Raw genomic sequence first — 12,209 nt, 5'->3', positions numbered from 1 at the left:
CCGTCTATTTTTTTGGAGCCCAAAAACATAGTCTGTCAGTTTGTATTGTTTCCCTGTCTACTTGCCATGAAGTGATGGGACCGGATGCCATAATCTTAGTTTTCTGAATGTTGAGTTTTAAGCCAAATTTTTCACTTTTCTCTTTCACTTTCATCAAGAGGCTCTTTAGTTTTTCACTTTCTGCCATAAAGGTTGTATCATCTGCATGTCTGAGGTTATTGATATTTCTCCTGGCAATCTTCTTTCCAGTTTGTGCTTCATCCAGCCTGGCATTTCACATGATGTATTCTGCATAGAAGTTAAATAAGTAGGGTGACAGTATACAGCCTTGACGTACTCCTTTCCCAATTTGGAACCAGTCTGTTGTTCCATGTCCAGTTCTAACTGTTGCTTCTTGACCTGCATACACATTTCTCAGGGCGCAGGTAAGATGGTCTGGTATTCCCATCTCTTGAAGAGTTTTCCACAAATTGTTGTGATCCACAGAGTCAAAGGCTTTGACATAGTCAATAAAGCAGAAGTAGATGTTTTTTTTCTGGAACTCTTGCTTTATCTATGATCCAGTGGATGATGACAATTTGATCTCTGGTTACTCTGCCTTTCCAAAATTCAGCTGGAACATCTGGAAATTCATGGTTCATGTACTGTCGAAGCCTGGCTTGCAGAATTTTAAGCTTTAGTTTGCTAGAGTGTGAAATGAGTGCAATTGTGTGGTAGTTTGAGCATTATTTGGAAAAGGAAATGGCAACCCACTCCAGTACTATTGCCTGGAAAATCCCATGGACGGAGGAGCCTGATAGACTACAGTCCACGGGGTCTCAAAGTGTTGGACACGACTGAGCGACTTCACTATTATCACTGCCTTTCTTTGGGATTGGAATGAAAACTGACCTTTTTCAGTCCTGCTGAATTTTCCAAATTTGCTGGCATATTAAGTTAAGCACTTTAACAGCCTCATCTTTTAGGATTTTAAAGAAGTCAACTGGAAATCTATCACCTCCACTATCTCACCTAGCCAATAAAAATTGAAAATAAATGGAAAACTCTAGGTTTTTAACTTGGACTCCTCAGAGGTCCTCCAGTTGTTTCATGGATATTTGCTCCTTACTTGGAGCCTTAAAACAAAGACAGAAATATAGATCAATGGAACAAAATAGAAAGCCCAGAGATAAATCCACGCACATATGGACACCTTATCTTTGACAAAGGAGGCAAGAATATACAATGGATTAAAGACAATCTCTTTAACAAGTGGTGCTGGGAACTCTGGTCAACCACTTGTAAAAGAATGAAACTAGAACACTTTCTAACACCATACACAAAAATAAACTCAAAATGGATTAAAGATCTAAACGTAAGACCAGAAACTATAAAACTCCTAGAGGAGAACATAGGCAAAACACTCTCTGACATACATCACAGCAGGATCCTCTATGACCCACCTCCCAGAATATTGGAAATAAAAGCAAAAATAAACAAATGGGACCTAATTAACCTTAAAAGCTTCTGCACATCAAAGGAAACTATTAGCAAGGTGAAAAGACAGCCTTCAGAATGGGAGAAGATAATAGCAAATGAAGCAACTGACAAACAACTAATCTCGAGAATATACAAGCAACTCCTACAGCTCAACTCCAGAAAAATAAATGACCCAATCAAAAAATGGGCCAAAGAACTAAATAGACATTTCTCCAAAGAAGACATAAAGATGGCTAACAAACACATGAAAAGATGCTCAACATCACTCATTATCAGAGAAATGCAAATCAAAACCACTATGAGGTACCATTTCACGCCAGTCAGAATGGCTGCAATCCAAAAGTCTACAAGTAATAAATGCTGGAGAGGGTGTGGAGAAAAGGGAACCCTCTTACACTGTTGGTGGGAATGCAAACTAGTGCAGCCACTATGGAGAACAGTGTGGAGATTCCTTAAAAAACTGGAAATAGACATGCCTTATGATCCAGCAATCCCACTGCTGGGCATACACACTGAGAAAACCAGAAGGGAAAGAGACACGAGTACCCCAATGTTCATCGCAGCACTGTTTATAATAGCCAGGACATGGAAGCAACCTAGATGTCCATCAGCAGATGAATGGATAAGAAAGCTGTGGTACATATACACAATGGAGTATTATTCAGCCATTAAAAAGAATACATTTGAATCAGTTCTAATGAGGTGGATGAAACTGGAGCCTATTATACAGAGTGAAGTAAGCCAGAAAGAAAAACACCAATACAGTATACTAACGCATATATATGGAATTTAGAAAGATGGTAACAATAACCCTGTGTACGAGACAGCAAAAGAGACACTGATGTATAGAACAGTCTTATGGACTCTGTGGGAGAGGGAGAGGGTGGGAAGATTTGGGAGAATGGCATTGAAACATGTAAATATCATGTATGAAATGAGTTGCCAGTCCAGGTTCGATGCACGATACTGGATGCTTGGGGCTGGTGCACTGGGACGACCCAGAGGGATGGAATGGGGAGGGAGGAGGGAGGAGGGTTCAGGATGGGGAACACATGTATACCTGTGGCGGATTCATTTTGATATTTGGCAAATCTAATACAGTTATGTAAAGTTTAAAAATAAAATAAAATTAAAAAAAAAAAAAAAAAAGAGACATACAAAAAAAAAAAAAAAAAAAAAAAAAAACAAAAAGACGATGATATGAAGTAGGGAGTTCCTATTTCTATTTAGGAACATGATTTCTTTAGATGTTACAAATTACTTTACATAAATTTTATTTGTTGTACTTCTGGTTTTGTCATACCTATATTTGACTTAGTCTATCATGTCTATTTACCAATAGCAACATGTTAGTTAGTTTAAAGCTTCCTAGAGACAAAATTGTTTCTCTATCCATCTGAGTTCTCTGAGATATGAGCAGGGCAATAAATTTGAAAGCCTACTATATATATCATCATATCCTGGGTAAATGCAAATAATAGGTGTATCTAAAGTGAACTTTTATTTTTTATATTCTAATGAATAAGTAAATAGCCTTATGTGATATCAGAATGATATTCATATGAATATTTAGGGCAGGGTTGATACAACTATACTTGTGTAACAACTCACCATCATTATATGCACTGGTTCATTCTACAACCATACGTCTTATACATCATTTATACACACAATTTATTTTAGCAATAACTCAAATCAAATATCAAATATTTTAAAATGACATTTAGAGTCAGTTATTTCTATAATTGAAATATATATATATATATATAGGGAATTTACTAGTGTCCAATTGTTATTACAACCCCCAGAGGCAATATATACACCTAAGTTTGCTTGATCACATCTTCTATGGTTTTACTTTATGTGGGCTTCACCAGTGGCTTGGTGGTAAATAATCCACCTGTCAAGCAGGAGACCCAGGTTTGATGCCTTTGTTGGGAAATTCCCTTGGAGAAGGAAATGACAACCCACTCCAATATTTTTGCCTGGAAAACTGCATGGATGGAGGAGCCTGGTGGGATTTGGTCCATGAGGTTGAAAAAATTTGGACATGACTTAGCCACTAAAGAGCAATTAGCCACTATTACAATAATGCAGGAAATCAGATTCTTTTACTTAGGGCTAATTGTTCTGTGGTGATATTAGAATATTCCAAGCATATAAAATACCCACAATAAATACATTTTCTTTCAAAGTACATAAAGGTAAACAGTCTTCCCAAGTGTTCACCTTCTAATTGACAGAGTTGGCATTTAAGGATACTGATGACATCAATATGATTTGGAGAGTTTCGGTCAGCATAAAAAACCTGACATAATATATTATGTAGCCTGATCCCTGAGAGCACAACAAATTCCTTAACAAAAATAGTATTAGATAATATATCAGTTTTATGTTTTCTTTTGACAAACTTGGGAGGTGGGAATTTACATCACTATTAACACTTCATGTTATAGCACAACAAATTCCTTAGCACAATTAATTATAGATAATGCTGATACATCAACCTTAAATTTTATTTTGGCTAACTTGGGAGGTGAGGATTTGCATCACTGTTAATACTTCAGGTTGTGTCTGATTCAATACTAATAGTTATAATGCAACAAACTATTTTGAAGCTCAAGACAAAACAATGTGTCATGGACTTGTGGAGAGTTTGGGACCTCTTATTCAAGCCTGGGAAATATTGACCATCTTCCAGAATACTGTTCAGTCCCTTCTTAATATACTTCTAGGAATGCTTATTGGTCTCATGGTTGTTCAGTATCTGTGAATCAGAATTTTAAAAATTTCTGCAGTGCACATCCTGATAGTTACAAAAGAAATGAAAAGACAAAAATAGAATGGAGCAATTCCAATGGGTGCTGAAAAAAGATTGAATTCTAGCAAATAAAACTCATGTTAAAGGAGAGTCACAACTGTGATGAAGGCATAGTGAAGTGAAAAGTGAAAGTTGCTCAGTCGTTTCCGACTGTTTGCGACCCCATAGACTACACAGGCCGTGGTATTCTCTAGGCCAGAATACTGGAGTGGGTAGCCTTTCTCTTCTCCAGGGGATCTTTGCAACCCAGGGACTGAACCCAGATTTCCCACATTACAGGTGGATTCTTTATCAGGTGTGCCACAATGGAAGCCCTGGAAAATCCTTAATAATATCTCTTATGTTGTTTGTTGAGTGGAAAAAAAAGGAACCAATGATAATAAAATAATAAAAGCAATACATTTCATACTCCTAAAGAAGACATAGATTATTCTGTGGCTATGGTAATAACTCTCATCAGGCTTCTTTTAAAGTCAAAGAATCAATCAAGAAAATTTTGTTTCATGAAAAAATATTCTGTTAGTCAAACAACCAGTATCAACTCTTCATTTCTGAGTTTCAGCCAATCAGGAACATACCCATTCCAGTGCACATATTTCTGAGTGTTAATAAATCCACATTGGTGTTACACAAGTGAGCACAGTTACATATGTCAAACCATTTACATCTTTGAAAGTCTGCCAGCCATATACTCTTAAAAATTCCCATTATCAGTAGTCTACTTTTAGTGTAGACACTGTACCTAATCATCATGTCTCTCCTTAATTTTTTTTTTATTTTGCTATTTTCTTTAATTTTTTATTCAGAAGTTGAGGATGATTTCTCCAATTCCTGCAATGAGGTAAAAAAAAAAAAAGGTGTGTTTGTGTGTGTGTGTGTACTCAAATATGCAAATTGAATCTCCAATATAGGGAGAAATAACAAGTTATTCTTTTATTAGTAAAGTAAAGGTGTATAAGAAGAGAAGGAAATGGCAACCCACTCCAGTGTTCTTGCCTGGAGAATCCCAGGGACAGAGGAGCCTGGTAGGCTGCTGTCTGTGGGGTTGCACAGAGTCAGACACGACTGAAGCGACTTAGAAGCAGTAGCAGCAAAGGTGTATAACTATATTATTTTTGTTTTATTAGAACCCAATATACTATACTCCAATACACAAATATGTCATTGACTTTCAGTGTAAAGAATAATTTAGAAATCAATAAAGTTATATGCTTTCAATATTAAATAAATTTGAGTGAGTCATGCTGTAATACAATTTATAGATTGGTATTAAAGAACTGGGCAGACTTGAAGGAAAGGATATACTGACAGCATTTATAAAATTATTATTATGAGAAGTATGTAATTTTCAAATTACTTCTTAGTTTGCTTTCAGTAAAGTCTATTTGATAGTATTAAAGTAATCATAAGCAATATAAAAGAAATCTGAAGACTTTATTTGCATATTCCATTTGCCATCACTACACCAGATAGCAGTCAAAAGAACTGCAGTAGTGTAATATTCAAATATACTTTTGAATCTTAGTTTTCACATCAATAAAAATGAAAATACAAGATATTTGGAGATTAAATGGAAATACACATCAGTCTACATATAGTACTTAAAAATTGCTGCTGCTGTCATTTTTTTTATAGTCTGAAGATACAGATTTACAGGTTTCATATTCTCATTTTAGTTTATGTGTTTTTTGTTTTGTTTTGTTTTTACCAATTCTTCAGGTAGAACTTTCATTCAAATATGAGGTTTATTCTTTCAATTTATTGCAGGTCTGATAAAGAAGGAACATGTTTGTTATAGCCATTTTATTGAAAAAGATCTGTTTTTTGGAGTGTGAGGGCAGAGGATGCTGTCAGGAGGTCAGGAGCTGCCTTACTCTTTTTGACCTACCCTCACACGGTAGCATAGAAAATTTCTGAACACACATTATCCTATGGTCAAAGCAAATCTATAACTGTACATGGAATAATTCTTTCCAAAAGGTATCATAAAACTGGATGAACAAAGTCTCCACAAAAATCGGGTATAAATACAGTATTAGCACAAATAGAAGAAACAGAGATATGGTTATGCCAAGAATAAAACCATGCCTCAGCTGTGGTTATCCACAATCAGGAAGGACCATAAAGGTATGCTTATTTTCCCTGAGGGGTGAGCTCCATCTAGACACTCACCCCTTGCATCCTGCTCAAGAAGAGACAAGTCTCTAAAACACCAACTTTGAAAACCAATAGCGAATATGTTCAGGAAAACTGTAGCACTACAGAGAACAGAAAACTTGCTATAAAGGGCTTGACTACAGACACTCTCGATCTTAAAACAATTGAAAAACAAAAGTTTAAAACACATAAACCATAGGTAAGTGAGTGAAGTCACTCAGTCATGTCCGACTCTTTGAGACCCGTGGACTGTAGCCCACCAGGCTCCTCTGTCCATGGGATTCTCCAGGAAAGAATACTGGAGTGGGTTGCCATTTCCTTCTTCAGGGGATCTTCCCAACCCAGGGATCAAACCCGGGTCTCCTTCATTGCAGGCAGACACTTTATCCTCTGAGCCACCAGGGAGGGTTAAACCATAGGTAAGGAAGCCCCAATGACTAATTTTGAATCATCTGCTAGAGAGGCAGAAACCAACTGGGTTACTCCTCAGGGACTGAGACACTGGTGGGAGCCATTTTTGTGATGTCAGCCTACCTCTCTAATATCAGCACTGGTGGGTGCTATTTTGGAAATTGCCCCTGAACCTGTTAGCTCCAGTGGATGTACCCCACTAAGTGCCCTGCTCATCCCAGAGCTTTGGGCAGGTCTTACAGATAGTCAAGCAATAAACTTATCCAACAGTGAAGTTGTACCAAGGGGTCAGCCTCATTCACCAGTGCACAAAAGTAGAAATCTCAGCCTTGTCACAATAAGAGAGTATAGAAGCCCATGTAGAGGACATCCCTTGAGCTCCTGGCTCTGATGGCCAAGTGGGATTGTGTTTCTGAGCTCCCAAGGAAATCTCCCACAGAAGGACACTTCTCTAAGATCTATTGCATAGAAACAAGGAATTAACCAAAATTAGGTGACAGAGAAACATATTCGAATTGAAAGAATAGCAGAAAATTTCAGAAAAAGAGCTAAACATATTAAAGATAAGTAATTACAAATAAACAGAAAATAGTTTAAATTGGTGACCATAAAGTCATTTACCTAATTCAAGAGAATAATGAATGAACACAATGAAAATTAATAAAAGTGCTAATCACACAGCCATATCTGACTCTTTGGGACCCAATGGACTATAGCCCTCTAGGCTCCTCTGTCCACAGAATTCTCCAAGCAACAATACTGGAGTGGTTAGCCATACCCATCTCCAGGGATCTTCCCAACCGATTGATTGAATCCTAGCCTCCCTCATTATGGGCAGATTCTCTACCATCTGAGCCATGAGAGAAACTCTTTCACTTTCACTTTCAGAGTGATCCAACACCAGAAAGATTATGTAGAAGAATGAATCATTGAATTGGAAGATAAGCTAATGAAACACATCCCAACAGAGCAGCAAAATAAAAATAAAATTTAAAAGTAAAGATACCTCATGGGATATTTGAGACATATCAAGCAGAATAACCTTAGAAGAATTTTGAGGAGGAAAAGAGACAGAGAAATGGCCACAAAAGTTATTTCAAGAAACAATGCCTGAAAACTTACCTGACCTGGGAAAAGAAATACATGTCCAGATCCAGGATGTGCAGAGAGTTTCAAATAAACTATCCCCAAAAGACACATAACAATACTTGTTATCATTAAGATAAAAGAAGCTAAGAATAAAGAGAGAATCCTGAATGCAACAAGAGAAAAACAGCTTGCTATGTATAAGGGGAATTTCATAAGACTATCAACAGATTTCCTAGCAAAAAATTTAGAGGACAGAAGGAAATAGCATGACATATTCAGAATGTACTTTTAAAAATTTATTTTTTATTGAAGGATAATTGCTTTACAGAATTTTGCTGTTTTCATGTCAAACCTCAACATGAATCAGCCATAGGTATACATATATCCTCTCGCTTGTGAACCTTCCCACAATCTCCCTCCCCACCCCACTCATCTAGGTTGATACAGAGCCCCTGTTTGAGTTTCCTTAGACATAGAGCAAATTGCATTGGCTATCCACTTTACATATGGTAATGTAATTTATATGCAGGGTGCATCATGAGAAACACTAGGCTGGAAGAAGCACAAGCTTTAATCAAGATTGCCAGGAGAAATATCAATAACCTCAGATATGCAGATGACACCACCCTTATGGCAGAAAGTGAAGAGAAACTAAAAAGCCTCTTAATGAAAGTGAAAGAGGAGAGTGAAAATGTTGGCTTAAAGCTCAATATTCAGAAAACTAAGATCATGGCATTTGGTTCCATCACTTCATGGGAAATAGATGGGGAAACAGTGGAAACAGTGTCAGACTTTATTTTGGGGGGCTCCAAAATCACTGCAGATGGTGACTGCAGCCATGAAATTAAAAGACACTTACTCCTTGGAAGGAAAGTTATGACCAACCTAGATAGCATATTCAAAAGCAGAGACATTACTTTGCCAACAAAGGTCCGTCTAGTCAAGGCTATGGTTTTTCCAATAGTCATGTATGGATGTGAGAGTTGGACTGTGAAGAAAGCTGAGTACTGAAGAATTGATGCTTTTGAACTGGTGTTGGGGAGGACTCTTGAGAGTCCCTTGGACTGCAAGGAGATCCAACCAGTCCATTCTAAAAGAGATCAGTCCTGGGTGTTCTTTGGAAGGACTGACGCTAAAGCTGAAACTCCAGTACTTTGGCCACTTCATGGAAGAGTTGACTCATTGGAAAAGATTTTGATACTGGGAGGGTTTGGAGGCAGGAGGAGAGGGGGACTACGGAAGATGAGATGGCTGGATGGCATCACCAACTTGATGGACATGAGTTTGGGTGAACTCTGGGAGTTGGTGATGGATAGCAAGGCCTGGCATGCTGTGATTCATGGGGTTGCAAAGAGTCGGACACGACTGAGTAACTAAACTGAACTGAATGTAACTTTCTATGTTACTCTTTCCATACATCTCACCCTGTTAAAAACACAAACTTCAAACCAATAATTCTCTACCTAAAAAGGTTGTCGTTCATTATCGAAGGAGAAATTAAGGTTCCCAGGTAAGCAAAAACTAAAGGAGGTCACCATCACTAATCTGCTTCTACAAAAATGTTAATGATCTTGTTTAAACTAGAAATAGATAAACACTAATTAATATAAGAAAGCATGAAAATAAAAATCTCAATGAAAAATGTAAATTTATAGTAAAGAGTGTACATCAATCACATATAAAACAGGTGTTAAGATTAAAAAAATAGAGTAAAATTAATTAAAATCACAAATTAGTTAAGGAATTCACAAAATAAAAAGATGCAAAATGTGTCATCAAAAGGATAAGATATTGTGAGGCAGAGTCAAAATTTAGAGTTTGGAATATGTTCAGATTTAAGTGGCTATCAACTTAAAATAGACTGCTATTTACATATGATGTAATATGTGAAACAGGGTAAATATAAGGCAAAAACCCATAGTAAATGCACAATAGGAAGTGATAAACAGAATAAGAAAGGAACATATAGGAACCACAAAAAGAGCAATTAAAACTTAACAAAATGGCCATACTCTCATTCCTATTTATAATCACTTTAAATGTCAATGAGCTATATTTGCCAATCAACAGGCATAGAGTGGCCAAAAAGTGGCTGTCTACAAAAGCCTCAGAAGTAAGAACACACAGAGAATGAATGTGAAGATATGGAAGAAGATATTCCAAGCAAATGGAAATAAAAATAAAGCTAGAGATGTCAGACAAAACAGACTTTAAAGCATTAAAGGATTCAATCCAGAAAGATGATATAATATTTATATATGTATATGCACCCACCATAGGAATCAACATATATAAAGCAAACATCAATGGACTTAAAGGGAGAAAGTGACAGCAGTACAATAATAATGGAGAACTTTAGCTCCTCACTTACTTCAGTTGATGGATCATTCAGATTAATGTAAATCAATAGACAAAGCTAAGTCAATAAAATGTATTGGACTTAAACTTGTACACTTTAAAATATATCGACTTAATAGATGAATTCAGAGCATTCCACCTCAAACCAGTAGAATACTTAGTCTTTTCAAGTGCACATGGAATACTATCCGGGTAAATTGCAAATTAGGTCACAAAACAAGTGTTAATAATTTCAAGAAAAATGAAACAATATCAACCTTCTTCTGTGTTAACAATGATTTGAAACTAGAAATCAGTCACACGTAAAATAAAGCTGGTAAGAAACACAAAAATGTGAAGATAAAAGAACATCTACTGAATAAATGATGAGTCATTGACTAAATCAAAGAAAAAGTAAAAAATACTCAGAAGGAAATATGAAAAAAAATATAATGTACCAAAATCTGTGAGCTGATGCAAAATTGACTCTGAGATGGCATTTCATAGCAGTACAGTCCTACCACAATAAATAATAAAAATTCCCAATAAACAATCTAACACTTTACCTGAAGGAACCAGATGGAGAAAAATACATGAAGTCCAATATTTGTAGAAGGAATGGAAAAATAATAATAATAAATAAAGCCACTCAGCATAAATAAGTGAGAGACCAAACAAACAAACAAAAAAAAACTAACAAAACTAAGAATTGATTCTTTTAAAGGATAGATAAAACTGCCAAGCTAGACTAATGAGAAAAAAAGAGAGGTTTCAAGAGAATAAAATTAGGAATGAAAGAAACATTACATCCAATACCATGGAAATGCAAAGAATAATAGAAGACTACTATGAAGAGTTTTAATCTGAAAATTGAACAACCTAGAAGTAATAAATACATTTCTAGAAACATACAGTTTTCCAAGACTGATGTATAAATTAATACAAAAATCTGCTTAGTCCAATTACTAATAAACATAGTGAAACACTAATCAAAAATCTCTTAAAAAGAAAGAAAGAAAACCCAAGACCAGAGAGCTACCCTGGTGAATTCTACAACACTTTCAAGGAAGGCTTAGTATTTACCTTTCTCATAGTCTTTCAAGGAAATTGAGTAGAGAAAAATCTTCCCAAAACATTTTACAAAGCCAGTATTGCCAAATACCAAAACCAGAAAATACATATAGACACAAAAGAAACAAAGGCCACTATTTTTGATGTACATAGATGCAAAAACCCTCAACAAAATATAAGCAAACCAAATCCAACAAAAATATTCATACACCACAATCAAGTGGGATTTATATAGGATACAATAATCAATATAAGCACATCAATCATGATAAATCACATAAAATAAAGAATAAACATTATTTAATCATTCCAATAGATGCAGAAAAACTATTTGATAAAATTAAACACCTAATTATAAAAATATCTCCAAACAAAGTGATAGCATGTCTCAATATAATAAAGGTCATATAAGACAAACACACAGGTGTATCATATTTAATGCTGAAAAGGTAAAAGCTTTTTATATAAGACTAGGAAAAATACAAGGGTTCCCACTGAAACCACTTTTATTCAACGTAGTACTTAAAGTCCTATGAGGATTCACAGGTGGTGGCATAGAAGGATGCATGCTCATATTTTGTGAGAACTCCAAAATTGCAACTCACTGTTAAAAATCATTGACAGGAGAATGTTCCATCCCACCAAAAAAAGATTCCCCATGTCCACTGGCAAAGGAGAAGCCCCAGCAAGACTGTAAAAGGGGCAAAAATGCATTTAAATCAAACCCCATACCTGCCAGAGATGCTCAGAGGGCTAAAACAAAAACTTGTGCACACCAGGACTCATGATACCCCACAAGAGACTGAGCCAAAGCAGCCTTTGTGTTTTTGAGTGTCTCTTGCAG

This window comes from Bubalus kerabau, chromosome 9 (assembly GCF_029407905.1).
Source record: "Bubalus kerabau isolate K-KA32 ecotype Philippines breed swamp buffalo chromosome 9, PCC_UOA_SB_1v2, whole genome shotgun sequence".
Lineage (NCBI taxonomy): Eukaryota > Metazoa > Chordata > Mammalia > Artiodactyla > Bovidae > Bubalus > Bubalus kerabau.
The sequence above is the reverse complement of the archived record's forward strand: the minus strand, read 5'-3'. Positions refer to the sequence as shown.